The sequence below is a fragment of the Etheostoma spectabile genome, chromosome 18 (assembly GCF_008692095.1).
Source record: "Etheostoma spectabile isolate EspeVRDwgs_2016 chromosome 18, UIUC_Espe_1.0, whole genome shotgun sequence".
Lineage (NCBI taxonomy): Eukaryota > Metazoa > Chordata > Actinopteri > Perciformes > Percidae > Etheostoma > Etheostoma spectabile.
The window spans coordinates 25,698,570-25,703,720 of record NC_045750.1 but is presented as its reverse complement, the minus strand read 5'-3'; the positions used below and the strand labels follow the sequence as shown (position 1 = coordinate 25,703,720).

The following is a 5,151-nucleotide window of genomic DNA, read 5'->3' as shown; positions in this document are numbered from 1 at the left end:
TGCCTATTGGAGCTGCAAAGATGAATTGATTAATAGATTCCTTGTCGACTGTCAAATTAATCTGCAACTGTTGTGATAATCAATTAATCGCTTTAAGTCATTTTCTATGAAAAAAGTAAAAAGATATCTCTGATTCCAGCTTGTTAAATGTGAATATTTTCCAGTTTCTTCACTCTTCTCTGAAAGTAACATGAATATCTTGGAGTCGTGGACAAAACAAGACATTTGAGGACGTCATCTTGGGCTTTGGAAAAAAAAACTGATGGACATTTTTCCCAATTTTCTGACGTTTTATAGAGCAAACAAGAACATAATCGACAGATTAATTGAAAACAAAATGAATGCTTAGTTGCAGCACTACAGTCCATATATCTCAATCCTCTGCAAGAAAGCTGCAACCCAGTAAACGACTTCCAGACCCCGGACCCTAATTGTGGCTACACCTCACCGCTAACTCCATGCATTATTCAGCGACCCCCCCCCCCCCCCCCCCCCCCCACACACCACCACCCACACCACACACAAAACCACCCACACACACACACACACACACACACACACACACACACACACCAGAGGCATGGGAATGTCAAGGTTATGAACTGTGAAGAGTCTGGATAAAGGCAACAAACACTCACACTTCTTAGCCCCCAAGGCCAGAATGGATTCATGATAGCTGGCTAATACGCGAAACCAGTTTCACATTCTGACATGACTTTTCTGCGCATCTCTGCATCTCTGGATATTGGAAACTACTTACCCAGGTCTCTCATTGCACATCAGAGCTTTCTGGTTTATTGCATGTATCACCGGTGAGGTAAAGCGAGTCATAGCTCTGAGAGATTCGCTTACTGAGGATTAGTAGTTTCACACTGTGAGACACAGTCTGGGAACTCATGATGAGGCCCCAGCCCCCACCCATACCACACACACACCAACCCATCAGCCCCTTCTAGCTTTACACCAGAATATGGTTTTGAAGGGTTAATGGTAAGTCAATTAGAGTAGGGCTGTAATCTACGTGAGGCAAAGGTCATCTCTTAGGTCCCCTTACTTGGCTGACCTGAGACCACACCGCCTGCCTATTGGAGCTGCAAAGATGAACTGATTAATAGATTCCTTGTCGACTGTTGAATTAATCCTCAACTATTTTGATAATCGATTAAAATATCTCTGATTCCAGCTTCTTAAATGTGAATATTTTCCAGTTTCTTCACTCTTCTTTGAAAGTAACATGAATATCTTTGAGTTGTGGACAAAAGAAGACATTTGAGGACGTCATCTTTGGCTTTGAAAAAAAAAAAAAAAAAATCATTGACATTTTCCCCAAATTTTTGACGTTTTATGGAGCAAGCAAATAATCTAATAATCTAGAAAACAATTGACGGATGTGTTGACAATAAAAATAATTCATAGTTGCACAGTACAGTCCATACATCTAATTGACCCCATGCATTATTCAGAGCCTCCCCCCAATAACAAACATTCACTTTTTACTTCTCCCCCCCCAAGGCCAGAACAACACCAGGAAGGAGGACTGAATTCCAAATGGCACACGTTCAATAATCAAGCTGCAAATATGATCCAGCAGGAGACTTCCCCCAGACTGCCTGACCTGCTGCAGCGTCACCTTTGGCTGCGTTTGCTGGGTTTTAATCAGCTGATTTGACCATTGTAGGGACATAATGAACAACTTTCATGTGTTTTTCCAACCCAATATGAACGTGCGCTGCTACAACATTCTTGCTGTGCAACCATCTGCCTCTGCAAAATTTAAAAAAAAAAAAACACACACTCAGGTACATATGAGTATTGACATAATGATGTTGACTAAAGACTCCAGCTGTATTTCAGGTGTCTGGTAACAATAACTTGAAGGAAAGGGAAGCTGAGAGCTGTGGAGGAGCAGAGGGGCGTTGTGTATCTTAACTGGAGAATATTTGATCCTACACTAGCCTACATTCAGATCGGCCTGGGAGCCGCAAGGGGGAGGGCGGGAGGGGGGGGGGGGGGGGGGGGAGAATAATTTAAATTCTTAGCGATGATATTGCACTCTGTCTGATGAGCACTGCACAGATCCCCGAGTCCATTTCAGCTAAATAGGGCACCGGGATAAAGGCGGAGCAGACAGATAATAAAACGCACCGGGATAAGAAGAAAAACAAATGACAGTTTGGTCCAATTAACACTTGGAGGAAAGTATTAGGATACATGAACTGTTTTCCTGCTGCAACATCTCTGACTGGGTTACATCCATAGACAACACTGCAATGTGTCAGACAGTTAAAATGTGTAGTGAAGTTACCGCGTTCACATCCACAGTACAGATTAGAAAATGAGTCACAGTGTGGCTCACTGCGACTTCTTACCTCTTTTATCCGGCGTTTTTATTTTTAAACGGCTTCTCTGTCCAGGAGATGCAGTCGATGATCAAGGCATTGTTGTTATTTTCCTTTCAACATTATTTCCAACAGCGTTTGTAATTTCCATGTCTCGTCTTGGATTCCCGGTGTTGCCTGAACACTCTTTTCCCTTTACGCGTAAAATAAAAAAAACCGGAGCGAGGCGCGCACCGCTCCGCCGCTCACAGCCGGCTCTGACCACACTACTGACGAGCCATGAACCGCTTCACTGGCTCCTCGCGTCGATCAGCTCCAAATGTGGGCTGCTTTTAAGTTTCACAATACGGAAGAGCACGCAGAAACTTTCACGGAGTCCGACATTAGTGTTCCGTTGCGCGTCCGCTCGCACCGCTTATGAGGAGAAACGAGCTAACATCACCCGCGGAGCGGAAGGGAAATTCTTCCTCTTCGCTCTCAGTGCTGTTGTCTGCGTTTTGATCTGACTGCAAATATCCGCAGCCTGTAGTCCTCTCCATGCACTGACTGCGCCCTGTGTCGACGGCAGAGAGACGGCAGACAGCCATGGCCATGTGACACATTTAAAATGATATGTCATATCACACTCAGATAGCTCATTAATACCAGCACTAGGCTAGTACTTGTGAAAGACATGACCAGACATTGTATAAATATTTATATATTGCTGAGAACATTACTGACGAAAAACTATTTTCATTTTTTGCCAAACGGATTAAAAACAGGGTGGGTAACATTTTATAATAACTACACGATATGAAGAATTAGTTAACCCTCATGTTGTCCTCGGGTCAAATTAACCCATTTTCCGATATCAATGTTCTTTTTAATTCAACCAAAATAACATGATTGATTCCACACAACGCTCTTTGCCAAGTTCAAATCTCTACTTTCATCAATTTTGGGGCGTCTTATTCAATTTTATAGCATTTGAAAAAACAAATTGAAATGGTTTTGAAATAGTATTGAGTAAAAGTTGACATATTCAAGTCTGGGATTATCCATCAACATCCATTCCTTTAATTTTAGTCTCAATAATTCCTAATTTCTGCTTTTCTAACTCAAAATATAGGTATAATTTCCTATAAATGAGGTTTATTGATCATAAATTCCAAAAAATAACTGTAAAACTAAAGTTAATAAGTTAATGTTACGTAGTGTTGAAAATGTCAAAAAAAGACAAACACTAAAAAAAACGTCAACAGTGTTAAAAACAAGGACAGAAAGCGCCAACAAAAAAAGTTGTTTTTCAATTTTGACGGGAAGACAACACAAGGGTTAAGTATACTTAATTCATCAGTCATGAAACATGAATACACTTTATTGTGCAATTCTTAAACAGATTTCAACATGTTTTATTTGTGAATAAAAGGCTCATCAATATTGTGTTATAACAATATACAATTGTCAAATATTTAAGAACAACATAATGGTTTGATGCCCCACCATGATTTCTGTACATGAACATTACGTTGAATGGAATTAGACATAGCAGTGTGTGAATCATGAATGTGTGTATAGTGTGTATGTGCAAAGTATGCATGCAAAACGTGGGCAGTGTGAGTATGCACACATGTGTGGATGTGTCCCAGTCACGCGATCCTCATCATGGGGCGGCTGGGGCGCTCAGGTGATTGAGCGATTGTCAACCAATCAGGACGTAGTTCCATCCCTGGCATATAAGCAGGTGGCACCTTGCATGACAGCCTTTATGAATGTTTCTGGGATTGGTCCCTGTACAGAGTTTATGTGGTGTCCAAGAAAAGTCCAAAAATTGTAGACTTTAAAAGTCTTAAATTCAGCATTTTTATTAAACATAAAAATGTCAAAAATAGAACCATTGTGTGACTCCTCACAGGTCCAGCTCTTTTAGCCAATCATGCTTTTCAGTTAGAGCTTCCAATATAAGGATATACAACCAAATAAAATTAAAAAAAAACTGCACCTCCAACCAAAATGTCACACAAAGTCCCATTCATAACCTATCTGAGCCAATGTGGCGTCACACACTCACTCACTTAGCACCTGAGATTAATTAAGTCTGGGAGTCTTTAGTCCTCAGGGCTCACTTTGGGATTGGGCCCACAAGGCGTGTCCAACACAGCAGCTCTGGATCAGAGCCAACACTAAGAACAGAGGTGCTCTTGGTCCACCACACGGTGACTAGACACCAATTCTATAATGTGAATGAGAAAATGATTCCTAAAAAGTCTTAAGTTACTTGGTAAAACCTGCGGAAGCCCTGCTGTACTATCTGAAAGCGCTTTAAGTAGTTATTAAGACTAGAAAACATCTTTATAAATGTAGTCCATTTACATCACCTACCTTCTTAAAGTTGGATTATTTGAAACAACGGTTGTTTGCATATGTTCTTTAGCAACAAAACTCACCATTTTTTTAAGGTGCAAAGAGAAGAGCATTATCCTGTACTGTGAGATAATGTATGAAGGTCCCAGCCGCTCTAATTGAATGTCCAGTAAGAGCTGATCTCTCATGCATTTTTATTTTAGGAAGACAGGTATCAGTGAATTTCCCAGGCTCTGCTGCTGTGGAGTCAGATTTCTTTGAATGGATTGCCACCGAAATGTGAAAGCTCTTACACAAGCAGAAATGGTCGATGCACAAATCCTTGGAGCCTTGAGGGAATTGATCTATCCGCAGCAACACAGGCTCACTCCCCCTGCCTGAGCAAGGCTTGACTGGCGGGAAGTTGTCATGGTTTGTCATCATCAAACCTCATATATTGAGTGAATACTTGGCAGTCCATACTTTG

General features: G+C 41.2%; 1 protein-coding gene across 1 annotated transcript in view; it reads right to left on the bottom strand.

Annotated features, from left to right (window-relative positions):
* The window catches only part of lrfn2b (leucine rich repeat and fibronectin type III domain containing 2b), a gene marked incomplete in the record, with an annotated part of 159,989 nt that extends 157,098 nt beyond the window's left edge, over positions 1–2,891 (bottom strand). Inside the window, 1 exon segment of the mRNA XM_032543231.1 lies at positions 2,370–2,891.
* Positions 2,892–5,151: the final 2,260 nt, after the last annotated feature.